Here is a 12,854-nt window from a genome sequence, read left to right as displayed (position 1 = left end):
ACCTGCGTACGCTTGGCCCTCCATGGCGCATGGTTGCCCACCGCCGCCTTCAAGCTTTTCTTGCAGATCGAAGAGAGTTTGTACCGGAAAGGAAGCCACTGGTGATTGTAAGCGGTTGGATCCCAACTAAATGATAAGACACTTTGCAAAAACACCTCTGTGCTCCTGGCCGAGCCATCGTAGTAAGCTTGTTGGGGGCTTTGACAGAAATGAAAAAAACTTGCAAGCGGCAAAGGGTCTAGGAGTGCCCTGTGCCGTAGTGGAGTGGTGGTCAGGATTAAGTGCTCTCTCCCTGTCACCATCTGAGTTCAGATTTGATCGTGTCAGGCCAAAGAACGTCAAGTTTTGTCCTGGTGACCACTTGCGTACCGGACCAAAAGCAATAGTGTCACGATGGGCACAAGGAAAAAGGGAAACAAGTACAGCTCCCGCAACTTACTTTAAAAGCCTGCTTGTCAGCAGAGAAAGGGAAATGTTTGGTCGGAAGAAAGAGATACTTCTGATGACAATCACATTTAACGTAATGTGACTAAAAAAGAAAAAGCAACTCCTTCGAGCCGGAATTGAACCAGCGACCTAAGGATAACTGCCACTGTCAACCTACAGTCCTCCGCTCTACCAGCTGAGCTATCGAAGGGACCAGGAAGAAGCACACACCTTGCGCTCCACCGCTCACGTTTGCCCCATAATACGGATAAGCTTTGGTTTTTCAGAACTAATGTAGCGCCACCCTGTCAGCTGTTCGCCTCAGTCCAAAGCATCTCTGCACATTTGACAGAAAATATGAATCTCGATCTGAAGAAGAGACACCCGGAAAGGTCCCTGATGGTCTAGTGGTCAGGATTCGGCGCTTTCACCGCCGCGGCCCGGGTTCGATTCCCGGTCAGGGAAAGCTATTCTTACGTCACCGACAGCGTAAGGTCACCGAGCCTCATCGCTTTGTCTGATGCTCCTCACCAGTCGTACCCATCCGGTGCTGAAGAGCAACAGCTCTCTTAAAGCAGGGTTTGGACGATTATGTGCCATGGAGCCTGAGAATGAAAACATACACAGTCTGGAGCGTGAGACTATGCCTGTTTTCATTCCGACCAAAACTGCACCAGGTGACTTCACCAAAAAGTGACAGTGTCACGATGGGCACAAGGAAAAAGGGAAACCAGTAGAGCTCCCGCAACTTACTTTAAAAGCCTGTGTGTCAGCAGAGAAAGGGAAATGTTTGGTCGGAAGAAAGAGATATTTCTGATGACAATCACGTTTAACGTAATGTGACTAAAAAAGAAAAAGCACCTCCTTCGAGCCGGAATTGAACCAGCGACCTAAGGATAACTGCCACTGTCAACCTACAGTCCTCCGCTCTACCAGCTGAGCTATCGAAGGGTTGAGGGGAAAAAAGACACACCTTGCGCTCTACCACTCACGTTTGCCCCAACTATGGATAAGCTTTGGTTTTTCTGAGCAAATGTAGTGCCAGCCTGTCAGCTGTTGGCTTCAGTCCAAAGTATGTCTGCACATTTGACAGAAAATGTGAATCTTGATCCGAAGAACACACGCACCCAGAAAGTTCCCTGATGGTCTAGTGGTCAGGATTCGGCGCTCTCACCGCCGCGGCCCGGGTTCGATTCCCGGTCAGGGAAAGCTATTGTTAAGTCACCGACAGTGTAAGATCACTAGCGCCTCATCACTTTGTCCAACGCTCCTCACCAGTCTTACCAGTCCTGTGTCAAAGAGCAACAGCTCCCTTCAAGCAGGGGCCGGACAATTATGTGCCATGGAGCGTGAGACTATGCATGTTTTCGTTCCAACCAAACGCTACACCAGATGATGTCAGTGCCGAAGAACACACGCACCCAGAAAGTTCCCTGATGGTCTAGTGGTCAGGATTCGGCGCTCTCACCGCCGCGGCCGGGGTTCGATTCCCGGTCAGGGAAAGCTATTGTTAAGTCACCGACAGTGTAAGATCACTAGCGCCTCATCACTTTGTCCAACGCTCCTCACCACTCTTACCAGTCCTGTGTCAAAGAGCAACAGCTCCCTTCAAGCAGGGGCCGGACAATTATGTGCCATGGAGCGTGAGACTATGCATGTTTTCGTTCCAACCAAACGCTACACCACATGATGTCAGTGACTAGCACACGTGCGGCCAGAGAGGAGGAAGGCATCAGGGAAGTCACCTGCTGAATTGCGTGGTCGCAATGAAAACCTGCGTACGCTTGGCCCTCCATGGCGCATGGTTGCCCACCGCCGCCTTCAAGCTTTTCTTGCAGATCGAAGAGAGTTTGTACCGGAAAGGAAGCCACTGGTGATTGTAAGCGGTTGGATCCCAACTAAATGATAAGACACTTTGCAAAAACACCTCTGTGCTCCTGGCCGAGCCATCGTAGTAAGCTTGTTGGGGGCTTTGACAGAAATGAAAAAAACTTGCAAGCGGCAAAGGGTCTAGGAGTGCCCTGTGCCGTAGTGGAGTGGTGGTCAGGATTAAGTGCTCTCTCCCTGTCACCATCTGAGTTCAGATTTGATCGTGTCAGGCCAAAGAACGTCAAGTTTTGTCCTGGTGACCACTTGCGTACCGGACCAAAAGCAATAGTGTCACGATGGGCACAAGGAAAAAGGGAAACAAGTACAGCTCCCGCAACTTACTTTAAAAGCCTGCTTGTCAGCAGAGAAAGGGAAATGTTTGGTCGGAAGAAAGAGATACTTCTGATGACAATCACATTTAACGTAATGTGACTAAAAAAGAAAAAGCAACTCCTTCGAGCCGGAATTGAACCAGCGACCTAAGGATAACTGCCACTGTCAACCTACAGTCCTCCGCTCTACCAGCTGAGCTATCGAAGGGACCAGGAAGAAGCACACACCTTGCGCTCCACCGCTCACGTTTGCCCCATAATACGGATAAGCTTTGGTTTTTCAGAACTAATGTAGCGCCACCCTGTCAGCTGTTCGCCTCAGTCCAAAGCATCTCTGCACATTTGACAGAAAATATGAATCTCGATCTGAAGAAGAGACACCCGGAAAGGTCCCTGATGGTCTAGTGGTCAGGATTCGGCGCTTTCACCGCCGCGGCCCGGGTTCGATTCCCGGTCAGGGAAAGCTATTCTTACGTCACCGACAGCGTAAGGTCACCGAGCCTCATCGCTTTGTCTGATGCTCCTCACCAGTCGTACCCATCCGGTGCTGAAGAGCAACAGCTCTCTTAAAGCAGGGTTTGGACGATTATGTGCCATGGAGCCTGAGAATGAAAACATACACAGTCTGGAGCGTGAGACTACGCCTGTTTTCATTCCGACCAAAACTGCACCAGGTGACTTCACCAAAAAGTGACAGTGTCACGATGGGCACAAGGAAAAAGGGAAACCAGTAGAGCTCCCGCAACTTACTTTAAAAGCCTGTGTGTCAGCAGAGAAAGGGAAATGTTTGGTCGGAAGAAAGAGATATTTCTGATGACAATCACGTTTAACGTAATGTGACTAAAAAAGAAAAAGCACCTCCTTCGAGCCGGAATTGAACCAGCGACCTAAGGATAACTGCCACTGTCAACCTACAGTCCTCCGCTCTACCAGCTGAGCTATCGAAGGGTTGAGGGGAAAAAAGACACACCTTGCGCTCTACCACTCACGTTTGCCCCAACTATGGATAAGCTTTGGTTTTTCTGAGCAAATGTAGTGCCAGCCTGTCAGCTGTTGGCTTCAGTCCAAAGTATGTCTGCACATTTGACAGAAAATGTGAATCTTGATCCGAAGAACACACGCACCCAGAAAGTTCCCTGATGGTCTAGTGGTCAGGATTCGGCGCTCTCACCGCCGCGGCCGGGGTTCGATTCCCGGTCAGGGAAAGCTATTGTTAAGTCACCGACAGTGTAAGATCACTAGCGCCTCATCACTTTGTCCAACGCTCCTCACCACTCTTACCAGTCCTGTGTCAAAGAGCAACAGCTCCCTTCAAGCAGGGGCCGGACAATTATGTGCCATGGAGCGTGAGACTATGCATGTTTTCGTTCCAACCAAACGCTACACCACATGATGTCAGTGACTAGCACACGTGCGGCCAGAGAGGAGGAAGGCATCAGGGAAGTCACCTGCTGAATTGCGTGGTCGCAATGAAAACCTGCGTACGCTTGGCCCTCCATGGCGCATGGTTGCCCACCGCCGCCTTCAAGCTTTTCTTGCAGATCGAAGAGAGTTTGTACCGGAAAGGAAGCCACTGGTGATTGTAAGCGGTTGGATCCCAACTAAATGATAAGACACTTTGCAAAAACACCTCTGTGCTCCTGGCCGAGCCATCGTAGTAAGCTTGTTGGGGGCTTTGACAGAAATGAAAAAAACTTGCAAGCGGCAAAGGGTCTAGGAGTGCCCTGTGCCGTAGTGGAGTGGTGGTCAGGATTAAGTGCTCTCTCCCTGTCACCATCTGAGTTCAGATTTGATCGTGTCAGGCCAAAGAACGTCAAGTTTTGTCCTGGTGACCACTTGCGTACCGGACCAAAAGCAATAGTGTCACGATGGGCACAAGGAAAAAGGGAAACAAGTACAGCTCCCGCAACTTACTTTAAAAGCCTGCTTGTCAGCAGAGAAAGGGAAATGTTTGGTCGGAAGAAAGAGATACTTCTGATGACAATCACATTTAACGTAATGTGACTAAAAAAGAAAAAGCAACTCCTTCGAGCCGGAATTGAACCAGCGACCTAAGGATAACTGCCACTGTCAACCTACAGTCCTCCGCTCTACCAGCTGAGCTATCGAAGGGACCAGGAAGAAGCACACACCTTGCGCTCCACCGCTCACGTTTGCCCCATAATACGGATAAGCTTTGGTTTTTCAGAACTAATGTAGCGCCACCCTGTCAGCTGTTCGCCTCAGTCCAAAGCATCTCTGCACATTTGACAGAAAATATGAATCTCGATCTGAAGAAGAGACACCCGGAAAGGTCCCTGATGGTCTAGTGGTCAGGATTCGGCGCTTTCACCGCCGCGGCCCGGGTTCGATTCCCGGTCAGGGAAAGCTATTCTTACGTCACCGACAGCGTAAGGTCACCGAGCCTCATCGCTTTGTCTGATGCTCCTCACCAGTCGTACCCATCCGGTGCTGAAGAGCAACAGCTCTCTTAAAGCAGGGTTTGGACGATTATGTGCCATGGAGCCTGAGAATGAAAACATACACAGTCTGGAGCGTGAGACTACGCCTGTTTTCATTCCGACCAAAACTGCACCAGGTGACTTCACCAAAAAGTGACAGTGTCACGATGGGCACAAGGAAAAAGGGAAACCAGTAGAGCTCCCGCAACTTACTTTAAAAGCCTGTGTGTCAGCAGAGAAAGGGAAATGTTTGGTCGGAAGAAAGAGATATTTCTGATGACAATCACGTTTAACGTAATGTGACTAAAAAAGAAAAAGCACCTCCTTCGAGCCGGAATTGAACCAGCGACCTAAGGATAACTGCCACTGTCAACCTACAGTCCTCCGCTCTACCAGCTGAGCTATCGAAGGGTTGAGGGGAAAAAAGACACACCTTGCGCTCTACCACTCACGTTTGCCCCAACTATGGATAAGCTTTGGTTTTTCTGAGCAAATGTAGTGCCAGCCTGTCAGCTGTTGGCTTCAGTCCAAAGTATGTCTGCACATTTGACAGAAAATGTGAATCTTGATCCGAAGAACACACGCACCCAGAAAGTTCCCTGATGGTCTAGTGGTCAGGATTCGGCGCTCTCACCGCCGCGGCCCGGGTTCGATTCCCGGTCAGGGAAAGCTATTGTTAAGTCACCGACAGTGTAAGATCACTAGCGCCTCATCACTTTGTCCAACGCTCCTCACCAGTCTTACCAGCCCTGTGTCAAAGAGCAACAGCTCCCTTCAAGCAGGGGCCGGACAATTATGTGCCATGGAGCGTGAGACTATGCATGTTTTCGTTCCAACCAAACGCTACACCAGATGATGTCAGTGCCGAAGAACACACGCACCCAGAAAGTTCCCTGATGGTCTAGTGGTCAGGATTCGGCGCTCTCACCGCCGCGGCCCGGGTTCGATTCCCGGTCAGGGAAAGCTATTGTTAAGTCACCGACAGTGTAAGATCACTAGCGCCTCATCACTTTGTCCAACGCTCCTCACCACTCTTACCAGTCCTGTGTCAAAGAGCAACAGCTCCCTTCAAGCAGGGCCGGACAATTATGTGCCATGGAGCGTGAGACTATGCATGTTTTCGTTCCAACCAAACGCTACACCACATGATGTCAGTGACTAGCACACGTGCGGCCAGAGAGGAGGAAGGCATCAGGGAAGTCACCTGCTGAATTGCGTGGTCGCAATGAAAACCTGCGTACGCTTGGCCCTCCATGGCGCATGGTTGCCCACCGCCGCCTTCAAGCTTTTCTTGCAGATCGAAGAGAGTTTGTACCGGAAAGGAAGCCACTGGTGATTGTAAGCGGTTGGATCCCAACTAAATGATAAGACACTTTGCAAAAACACCTCTGTGCTCCTGGCCGAGCCATCGTAGTAAGCTTGTTGGGGGCTTTGACAGAAATGAAAAAAACTTGCAAGCGGCAAAGGGTCTAGGAGTGCCCTGTGCCGTAGTGGAGTGGTGGTCAGGATTAAGTGCTCTCTCCCTGTCACCATCTGAGTTCAGATTTGATCGTGTCAGGCCAAAGAACGTCAAGTTTTGTCCTGGTGACCACTTGCGTACCGGACCAAAAGCAATAGTGTCACGATGGGCACAAGGAAAAAGGGAAACAAGTACAGCTCCCGCAACTTACTTTAAAAGCCTGCTTGTCAGCAGAGAAAGGGAAATGTTTGGTCGGAAGAAAGAGATACTTCTGATGACAATCACATTTAACGTAATGTGACTAAAAAAGAAAAAGCAACTCCTTCGAGCCGGAATTGAACCAGCGACCTAAGGATAACTGCCACTGTCAACTACAGTCCTCCGCTCTACCAGCTGAGCTATCGAAGGGACCAGGAAGAAGCACACACCTTGCGCTCCACCGCTCACGTTTGCCCCATAATACGGATAAGCTTTGGTTTTTCAGAACTAATGTAGCGCCACCCTGTCAGCTGTTCGCCTCAGTCCAAAGCATCTCTGCACATTTGACAGAAAATATGAATCTCGATCTGAAGAAGAGACACCCGGAAAGGTCCCTGATGGTCTAGTGGTCAGGATTCGGCGCTTTCACCGCCGCGGCCCGGGTTCGATTCCCGGTCAGGGAAAGCTATTCTTACGTCACCGACAGCGTAAGGTCACCGAGCCTCATCGCTTTGTCTGATGCTCCTCACCAGTCGTACCCATCCGGTGCTGAAGAGCAACAGCTCTCTTAAAGCAGGGTTTGGACGATTATGTGCCATGGAGCCTGAGAATGAAAACATACACAGTCTGGAGCGTGAGACTATGCCTGTTTTCATTCCGACCAAAACTGCACCAGGTGACTTCACCAAAAAGTGACAGTGTCACGATGGGCACAAGGAAAAAGGGAAACCAGTAGAGCTCCCGCAACTTACTTTAAAAGCCTGTGTGTCAGCAGAGAAAGGGAAATGTTTGGTCGGAAGAAAGAGATATTTCTGATGACAATCACGTTTAACGTAATGTGACTAAAAAAGAAAAAGCACCTCCTTCGAGCCGGAATTGAACCAGCGACCTAAGGATAACTGCCACTGTCAACCTACAGTCCTCCGCTCTACCAGCTGAGCTATCGAAGGGTTGAGGGGAAAAAAGACACACCTTGCGCTCTACCACTCACGTTTGCCCCAACTATGGATAAGCTTTGGTTTTTCTGAGCAAATGTAGTGCCAGCCTGTCAGCTGTTGGCTTCAGTCCAAAGTATGTCTGCACATTTGACAGAAAATGTGAATCTTGATCCGAAGAACACACGCACCCAGAAAGTTCCCTGATGGTCTAGTGGTCAGGATTCGGCGCTCTCACCGCCGCGGCCCGGGTTCGATTCCCGGTCAGGGAAAGCTATTGTTAAGTCACCGACAGTGTAAGATCACTAGCGCCTCATCACTTTGTCCAACGCTCCTCACCAGTCTTACCAGCCCTGTGTCAAAGAGCAACAGCTCCCTTCAAGCAGGGGCCGGACAATTATGTGCCATGGAGCGTGAGACTATGCATGTTTTCGTTCCAACCAAACGCTACACCAGATGATGTCAGTGCCGAAGAACACACGCACCCAGAAAGTTCCCTGATGGTCTAGTGGTCAGGATTCGGCGCTCTCACCGCCGCGGCCCGGGTTCGATTCCCGGTCAGGGAAAGCTATTGTTAAGTCACCGACAGTGTAAGATCACTAGCGCCTCATCACTTTGTCCAACGCTCCTCACCACTCTTACCAGTCCTGTGTCAAAGAGCAACAGCTCCCTTCAAGCAGGGGCCGGACAATTATGTGCCATGGAGCGTGAGACTATGCATGTTTTCGTTCCAACCAAACGCTACACCACATGATGTCAGTGACTAGCACACGTGCGGCCAGAGAGGAGGAAGGCATCAGGGAAGTCACCTGCTGAATTGCGTGGTCGCAATGAAAACCTGCGTACGCTTGGCCCTCCATGGCGCATGGTTGCCCACCGCCGCCTTCAAGCTTTTCTTGCAGATCGAAGAGAGTTTGTACCGGAAAGGAAGCCACTGGTGATTGTAAGCGGTTGGATCCCAACTAAATGATAAGACACTTTGCAAAAACACCTCTGTGCTCCTGGCCGAGCCATCGTAGTAAGCTTGTTGGGGGCTTTGACAGAAATGAAAAAAACTTGCAAGCGGCAAAGGGTCTAGGAGTGCCCTGTGCCGTAGTGGAGTGGTGGTCAGGATTAAGTGCTCTCTCCCTGTCACCATCTGAGTTCAGATTTGATCGTGTCAGGCCAAAGAACGTCAAGTTTTGTCCTGGTGACCACTTGCGTACCGGACCAAAAGCAATAGTGTCACGATGGGCACAAGGAAAAAGGGAAACAAGTACAGCTCCCGCAACTTACTTTAAAAGCCTGCTTGTCAGCAGAGAAAGGGAAATGTTTGGTCGGAAGAAAGAGATACTTCTGATGACAATCACATTTAACGTAATGTGACTAAAAAAGAAAAAGCAACTCCTTCGAGCCGGAATTGAACCAGCGACCTAAGGATAACTGCCACTGTCAACCTACAGTCCTCCGCTCTACCAGCTGAGCTATCGAAGGGACCAGGAAGAAGCACACACCTTGCGCTCCACCGCTCACGTTTGCCCCATAATACGGATAAGCTTTGGTTTTTCAGAACTAATGTAGCGCCACCCTGTCAGCTGTTCGCCTCAGTCCAAAGCATCTCTGCACATTTGACAGAAAATATGAATCTCGATCTGAAGAAGAGACACCCGGAAAGGTCCCTGATGGTCTAGTGGTCAGGATTCGGCGCTTTCACCGCCGCGGCCCGGGTTCGATTCCCGGTCAGGGAAAGCTATTCTTACGTCACCGACAGCGTAAGGTCACCGAGCCTCATCGCTTTGTCTGATGCTCCTCACCAGTCGTACCCATCCGGTGCTGAAGAGCAACAGCTCTCTTAAAGCAGGGTTTGGACGATTATGTGCCATGGAGCCTGAGAATGAAAACATACACAGTCTGGAGCGTGAGACTATGCCTGTTTTCATTCCGACCAAAACTGCACCAGGTGACTTCACCAAAAAGTGACAGTGTCACGATGGGCACAAGGAAAAAGGGAAACCAGTAGAGCTCCCGCAACTTACTTTAAAAGCCTGTGTGTCAGCAGAGAAAGGGAAATGTTTGGTCGGAAGAAAGAGATATTTCTGATGACAATCACGTTTAACGTAATGTGACTAAAAAAGAAAAAGCACCTCCTTCGAGCCGGAATTGAACCAGCGACCTAAGGATAACTGCCACTGTCAACCTACAGTCCTCCGCTCTACCAGCTGAGCTATCGAAGGGTTGAGGGGAAAAAAGACACACCTTGCGCTCTACCACTCACGTTTGCCCCAACTATGGATAAGCTTTGGTTTTTCTGAGCAAATGTAGTGCCAGCCTGTCAGCTGTTGGCTTCAGTCCAAAGTATGTCTGCACATTTGACAGAAAATGTGAATCTTGATCCGAAGAACACACGCACCCAGAAAGTTCCCTGATGGTCTAGTGGTCAGGATTCGGCGCTCTCACCGCCGCGGCCCGGGTTCGATTCCCGGTCAGGGAAAGCTATTGTTAAGTCACCGACAGTGTAAGATCACTAGCGCCTCATCACTTTGTCCAACGCTCCTCACCAGTCTTACCAGCCCTGTGTCAAAGAGCAACAGCTCCCTTCAAGCAGGGGCCGGACAATTATGTGCCATGGAGCGTGAGACTATGCATGTTTTCGTTCCAACCAAACGCTACACCAGATGATGTCAGTGCCGAAGAACACACGCACCCAGAAAGTTCCCTGATGGTCTAGTGGTCAGGATTCGGCGCTCTCACCGCCGCGGCCCGGGTTCGATTCCCGGTCAGGGAAAGCTATTGTTAAGTCACCGACAGTGTAAGATCACTAGCGCCTCATCACTTTGTCCAACGCTCCTCACCACTCTTACCAGTCCTGTGTCAAAGAGCAACAGCTCCCTTCAAGCAGGGGCCGGACAATTATGTGCCATGGAGCGTGAGACTATGCATGTTTTCGTTCCAACCAAACGCTACACCACATGATGTCAGTGACTAGCACACGTGCGGCCAGAGAGGAGGAAGGCATCAGGGAAGTCACCTGCTGAATTGCGTGGTCGCAATGAAAACCTGCGTACGCTTGGCCCTCCATGGCGCATGGTTGCCCACCGCCGCCTTCAAGCTTTTCTTGCAGATCGAAGAGAGTTTGTACCGGAAAGGAAGCCACTGGTGATTGTAAGCGGTTGGATCCCAACTAAATGATAAGACACTTTGCAAAAACACCTCTGTGCTCCTGGCCGAGCCATCGTAGTAAGCTTGTTGGGGGCTTTGACAGAAATGAAAAAAACTTGCAAGCGGCAAAGGGTCTAGGAGTGCCCTGTGCCGTAGTGGAGTGGTGGTCAGGATTAAGTGCTCTCTCCCTGTCACCATCTGAGTTCAGATTTGATCGTGTCAGGCCAAAGAACGTCAAGTTTTGTCCTGGTGACCACTTGCGTACCGGACCAAAAGCAATAGTGTCACGATGGGCACAAGGAAAAAGGGAAACAAGTACAGCTCCCGCAACTTACTTTAAAAGCCTGCTTGTCAGCAGAGAAAGGGAAATGTTTGGTCGGAAGAAAGAGATACTTCTGATGACAATCACATTTAACGTAATGTGACTAAAAAAGAAAAAGCAACTCCTTCGAGCCGGAATTGAACCAGCGACCTAAGGATAACTGCCACTGTCAACCTACAGTCCTCCGCTCTACCAGCTGAGCTATCGAAGGGACCAGGAAGAACCACACACCTTGCGCTCCACCGCTCACGTTTGCCCCATAATACGGATAAGCTTTGGTTTTTCAGAACTAATGTAGCGCCACCCTGTCAGCTGTTCGCCTCAGTCCAAAGCATCTCTGCACATTTGACAGAAAATATGAATCTCGATCTGAAGAAGAGACACCCGGAAAGGTCCCTGATGGTCTAGTGGTCAGGATTCGGCGCTTTCACCGCCGCGGCCCGGGTTCGATTCCCGGTCAGGGAAAGCTATTCTTATGTCACCGACAGCGTAAGGTCACCGAGCCTCATCGCTTTGTCTGATGCTCCTCACCAGTCGTACCCATCCGGTGCTGAAGAGCAACAGCTCTCTTAAAGCAGGGTTTGGACGATTATGTGCCATGGAGCCTGAGAATGAAAACATACACAGTCTGGAGCGTGAGACTATGCCTGTTTTCATTCCGACCAAAACTGCACCAGGTGACTTCACCAAAAAGTGACAGTGTCACGATGGGCACAAGGAAAAAGGGAAACCAGTAGAGCTCCCGCAACTTACTTTAAAAGCCTGTGTGTCAGCAGAGAAAGGGAAATGTTTGGTCGGAAGAAAGAGATATTTCTGATGACAATCACGTTTAACGTAATGTGACTAAAAAAGAAAAAGCACCTCCTTCGAGCCGGAATTGAACCAGCGACCTAAGGATAACTGCCACTGTCAACCTACAGTCCTCCGCTCTACCAGCTGAGCTATCGAAGGGTTGAGGGGAAAAAAGACACACCTTGCGCTCTACCACTCACGTTTGCCCCAACTATGGATAAGCTTTGGTTTTTCTGAGCAAATGTAGTGCCAGCCTGTCAGCTGTTGGCTTCAGTCCAAAGTATGTCTGCACATTTGACAGAAAATGTGAATCTTGATCCGAAGAACACACGCACCCAGAAAGTTCCCTGATGGTCTAGTGGTCAGGATTCGGCGCTCTCACCGCCGCGGCCCGGGTTCGATTCCCGGTCAGGGAAAGCTATTGTTAAGTCACCGACAGTGTAAGATCACTAGCGCCTCATCACTTTGTCCAACGCTCCTCACCAGTCTTACCAGCCCTGTGTCAAAGAGCAACAGCTCCCTTCAAGCAGGGGCCGGACAATTATGTGCCATGGAGCGTGAGACTATGCATGTTTTCGTTCCAACCAAACGCTACACCAGATGATGTCAGTGCCGAAGAACACACGCACCCAGAAAGTTCCCTGATGGTCTAGTGGTCAGGATTCGGCGCTCTCACCGCCGCGGCCCGGGTTCGATTCCCGGTCAGGGAAAGCTATTGTTAAGTCACCGACAGTGTAAGATCACTAGCGCCTCATCACTTTGTCCAACGCTCCTCACCACTCTTACCAGTCCTGTGTCAAAGAGCAACAGCTCCCTTCAAGCAGGGGCCGGACAATTATGTGCCATGGAGCGTGAGACTATGCATGTTTTCGTTCCAACCAAACGCTACACCACATGATGTCAGTGACTAGCACACGTGCGGCCAGAGAGGAGGAAGGCATC

At 50.2% G+C, this 12,854-nt stretch overlaps 29 non-coding genes across 29 annotated transcripts; 17 read left to right on the top strand and 12 right to left on the bottom strand.

The window, feature by feature from the left end:
* Positions 1-548: 548 nt before the first annotated feature.
* On the bottom strand, positions 549-637 carry trnay-gua (transfer RNA tyrosine (anticodon GUA)). The gene is given in 2 exon segments: positions 549-584; positions 601-637. It is a non-coding gene; the product is annotated as a tRNA-Tyr (tRNA).
* A 182-nt stretch (positions 638-819) lies between these two features.
* On the top strand, positions 820-891 carry trnae-uuc (transfer RNA glutamic acid (anticodon UUC)). The gene has a single exon. It is a non-coding gene; the product is annotated as a tRNA-Glu (tRNA).
* A 397-nt stretch (positions 892-1,288) lies between these two features.
* On the bottom strand, positions 1,289-1,377 carry trnay-gua (transfer RNA tyrosine (anticodon GUA)). Its single transcript is given in 2 exon segments — positions 1,289-1,324; positions 1,341-1,377. It is a non-coding gene; the product is annotated as a tRNA-Tyr (tRNA).
* A 185-nt stretch (positions 1,378-1,562) lies between these two features.
* On the top strand, positions 1,563-1,634 carry trnae-cuc (transfer RNA glutamic acid (anticodon CUC)). Its single transcript has one exon. It is a non-coding gene; the product is annotated as a tRNA-Glu (tRNA).
* Positions 1,635-1,856: 222 nt separating this feature from the next.
* Positions 1,857-1,928, top strand: trnae-cuc (transfer RNA glutamic acid (anticodon CUC)). Its single transcript has one exon. It is a non-coding gene; the product is annotated as a tRNA-Glu (tRNA).
* Positions 1,929-2,746: 818 nt separating this feature from the next.
* On the bottom strand, positions 2,747-2,835 carry trnay-gua (transfer RNA tyrosine (anticodon GUA)). The gene is given in 2 exon segments: positions 2,747-2,782; positions 2,799-2,835. It is a non-coding gene; the product is annotated as a tRNA-Tyr (tRNA).
* A 182-nt stretch (positions 2,836-3,017) lies between these two features.
* Positions 3,018-3,089, top strand: trnae-uuc (transfer RNA glutamic acid (anticodon UUC)). The gene has a single exon. It is a non-coding gene; the product is annotated as a tRNA-Glu (tRNA).
* Positions 3,090-3,486: 397 nt separating this feature from the next.
* On the bottom strand, positions 3,487-3,575 carry trnay-gua (transfer RNA tyrosine (anticodon GUA)). Its single transcript is given in 2 exon segments — positions 3,487-3,522; positions 3,539-3,575. It is a non-coding gene; the product is annotated as a tRNA-Tyr (tRNA).
* Positions 3,576-3,760: 185 nt separating this feature from the next.
* Positions 3,761-3,832, top strand: trnae-cuc (transfer RNA glutamic acid (anticodon CUC)). Its single transcript has one exon. It is a non-coding gene; the product is annotated as a tRNA-Glu (tRNA).
* An 818-nt stretch (positions 3,833-4,650) lies between these two features.
* Positions 4,651-4,739, bottom strand: trnay-gua (transfer RNA tyrosine (anticodon GUA)). Its single transcript is given in 2 exon segments — positions 4,651-4,686; positions 4,703-4,739. It is a non-coding gene; the product is annotated as a tRNA-Tyr (tRNA).
* Positions 4,740-4,921: 182 nt separating this feature from the next.
* trnae-uuc (transfer RNA glutamic acid (anticodon UUC)) lies at positions 4,922-4,993 on the top strand. The gene has a single exon. It is a non-coding gene; the product is annotated as a tRNA-Glu (tRNA).
* A 397-nt stretch (positions 4,994-5,390) lies between these two features.
* trnay-gua (transfer RNA tyrosine (anticodon GUA)) lies at positions 5,391-5,479 on the bottom strand. Its single transcript is given in 2 exon segments — positions 5,391-5,426; positions 5,443-5,479. It is a non-coding gene; the product is annotated as a tRNA-Tyr (tRNA).
* Positions 5,480-5,664: 185 nt separating this feature from the next.
* trnae-cuc (transfer RNA glutamic acid (anticodon CUC)) lies at positions 5,665-5,736 on the top strand. The gene has a single exon. It is a non-coding gene; the product is annotated as a tRNA-Glu (tRNA).
* Positions 5,737-5,958: 222 nt separating this feature from the next.
* On the top strand, positions 5,959-6,030 carry trnae-cuc (transfer RNA glutamic acid (anticodon CUC)). The gene has a single exon. It is a non-coding gene; the product is annotated as a tRNA-Glu (tRNA).
* An 817-nt stretch (positions 6,031-6,847) lies between these two features.
* On the bottom strand, positions 6,848-6,935 carry trnay-gua (transfer RNA tyrosine (anticodon GUA)). The gene is given in 2 exon segments: positions 6,848-6,883; positions 6,899-6,935. It is a non-coding gene; the product is annotated as a tRNA-Tyr (tRNA).
* A 182-nt stretch (positions 6,936-7,117) lies between these two features.
* Positions 7,118-7,189, top strand: trnae-uuc (transfer RNA glutamic acid (anticodon UUC)). Its single transcript has one exon. It is a non-coding gene; the product is annotated as a tRNA-Glu (tRNA).
* A 397-nt stretch (positions 7,190-7,586) lies between these two features.
* On the bottom strand, positions 7,587-7,675 carry trnay-gua (transfer RNA tyrosine (anticodon GUA)). The gene is given in 2 exon segments: positions 7,587-7,622; positions 7,639-7,675. It is a non-coding gene; the product is annotated as a tRNA-Tyr (tRNA).
* A 185-nt stretch (positions 7,676-7,860) lies between these two features.
* trnae-cuc (transfer RNA glutamic acid (anticodon CUC)) lies at positions 7,861-7,932 on the top strand. The gene has a single exon. It is a non-coding gene; the product is annotated as a tRNA-Glu (tRNA).
* A 222-nt stretch (positions 7,933-8,154) lies between these two features.
* On the top strand, positions 8,155-8,226 carry trnae-cuc (transfer RNA glutamic acid (anticodon CUC)). The gene has a single exon. It is a non-coding gene; the product is annotated as a tRNA-Glu (tRNA).
* Positions 8,227-9,044: 818 nt separating this feature from the next.
* Positions 9,045-9,133, bottom strand: trnay-gua (transfer RNA tyrosine (anticodon GUA)). The gene is given in 2 exon segments: positions 9,045-9,080; positions 9,097-9,133. It is a non-coding gene; the product is annotated as a tRNA-Tyr (tRNA).
* Positions 9,134-9,315: 182 nt separating this feature from the next.
* On the top strand, positions 9,316-9,387 carry trnae-uuc (transfer RNA glutamic acid (anticodon UUC)). The gene has a single exon. It is a non-coding gene; the product is annotated as a tRNA-Glu (tRNA).
* Positions 9,388-9,784: 397 nt separating this feature from the next.
* Positions 9,785-9,873, bottom strand: trnay-gua (transfer RNA tyrosine (anticodon GUA)). Its single transcript is given in 2 exon segments — positions 9,785-9,820; positions 9,837-9,873. It is a non-coding gene; the product is annotated as a tRNA-Tyr (tRNA).
* Positions 9,874-10,058: 185 nt separating this feature from the next.
* On the top strand, positions 10,059-10,130 carry trnae-cuc (transfer RNA glutamic acid (anticodon CUC)). The gene has a single exon. It is a non-coding gene; the product is annotated as a tRNA-Glu (tRNA).
* A 222-nt stretch (positions 10,131-10,352) lies between these two features.
* trnae-cuc (transfer RNA glutamic acid (anticodon CUC)) lies at positions 10,353-10,424 on the top strand. Its single transcript has one exon. It is a non-coding gene; the product is annotated as a tRNA-Glu (tRNA).
* An 818-nt stretch (positions 10,425-11,242) lies between these two features.
* On the bottom strand, positions 11,243-11,331 carry trnay-gua (transfer RNA tyrosine (anticodon GUA)). Its single transcript is given in 2 exon segments — positions 11,243-11,278; positions 11,295-11,331. It is a non-coding gene; the product is annotated as a tRNA-Tyr (tRNA).
* A 182-nt stretch (positions 11,332-11,513) lies between these two features.
* Positions 11,514-11,585, top strand: trnae-uuc (transfer RNA glutamic acid (anticodon UUC)). Its single transcript has one exon. It is a non-coding gene; the product is annotated as a tRNA-Glu (tRNA).
* A 397-nt stretch (positions 11,586-11,982) lies between these two features.
* On the bottom strand, positions 11,983-12,071 carry trnay-gua (transfer RNA tyrosine (anticodon GUA)). The gene is given in 2 exon segments: positions 11,983-12,018; positions 12,035-12,071. It is a non-coding gene; the product is annotated as a tRNA-Tyr (tRNA).
* A 185-nt stretch (positions 12,072-12,256) lies between these two features.
* trnae-cuc (transfer RNA glutamic acid (anticodon CUC)) lies at positions 12,257-12,328 on the top strand. Its single transcript has one exon. It is a non-coding gene; the product is annotated as a tRNA-Glu (tRNA).
* Positions 12,329-12,550: 222 nt separating this feature from the next.
* Positions 12,551-12,622, top strand: trnae-cuc (transfer RNA glutamic acid (anticodon CUC)). The gene has a single exon. It is a non-coding gene; the product is annotated as a tRNA-Glu (tRNA).
* The last annotated feature ends 232 nt before the right edge of the window (positions 12,623-12,854 follow it).

This window comes from Centroberyx affinis, unplaced genomic scaffold, assembly GCF_046629955.1.
Source record: "Centroberyx affinis isolate AG114_WGS23_722 - 3 ecotype Tasmania unplaced genomic scaffold, CSIRO-AGI_Caff_v1 ptg001720l_1, whole genome shotgun sequence".
NCBI lineage: Eukaryota > Metazoa > Chordata > Actinopteri > Beryciformes > Berycidae > Centroberyx > Centroberyx affinis.
This window is presented reverse-complemented; position numbering and strand designations above follow the sequence as displayed.